The following is a 331-nucleotide window of genomic DNA, read 5'->3' on the forward strand; positions in this document are numbered from 1 at the left end:
GGAGAGGAGGAGAGGAGGAGGAGAGGAGGAGAGGAGGAGAAGAGGAGGAGAGGAGGAGGAGGAGAGGAGGAGAGGAGGAGGAGGAAAATGAAGAAGGAGAAGAAGAAAGTCTCGGTTAGGATCTGGTCTGGTCTGGTCTGGTCTAGACTGGTCTGGACTGGTCTGGTCCGGTCTGGTCTGGTCTGGATTGGTCTGGTCTGGTCTGGATTGGTCTGGACTGGTCTAGTCTGGTCTGGTCTGGTCTGGTCTGGTCTGGATTGGTCTGGTCTGGTCTGGATTGGTCTGGTCTGGTCTGGATTGGTCTGGACTGGTCTAGTCTGGTCTGGTCTGG

This window comes from Seriola lalandi, unplaced genomic scaffold (assembly GCF_002814215.2).
Source record: "Seriola lalandi dorsalis isolate HSWRI2012SDOR001 ecotype SW California unplaced genomic scaffold, Sedor1 jcf7180002054991, whole genome shotgun sequence".
NCBI lineage: Eukaryota > Metazoa > Chordata > Actinopteri > Carangiformes > Carangidae > Seriola > Seriola lalandi.